Consider the following 330-nt stretch of genomic DNA (forward strand, 5'->3'; position numbering starts at 1 on the left):
AGTAGGGGTTTTTGTTTCAGTTTTAAATTCAAAGTCCAAACAACTCCAAACCATTTAGTCATTGTTTTTAACATTAAATCATTTTAATTCTAACATTAGATTAGCTTAGATTATATTTTATCTTTAAAAATTATCCAAATTAGATTAAAATTTTTTATATCTAGCTACTTTTTAAAATCAATTTGATCCAGTTCAAATCAAATCGTGTCATGCAATATTGTCATCTTATTATTAAACTTAAGATTAAACTTATAATATATTTAATATTATTTATATATTATTTTAAGGTATTTGCATATTATTATTTAATTTCTTATTTAATATTACTTT

The sequence above is a fragment of the Arachis duranensis genome, chromosome 3 (assembly GCF_000817695.3).
Source record: "Arachis duranensis cultivar V14167 chromosome 3, aradu.V14167.gnm2.J7QH, whole genome shotgun sequence".
In the NCBI taxonomy this organism is placed as follows: Eukaryota; Viridiplantae; Streptophyta; class Magnoliopsida; order Fabales; family Fabaceae; genus Arachis; species Arachis duranensis.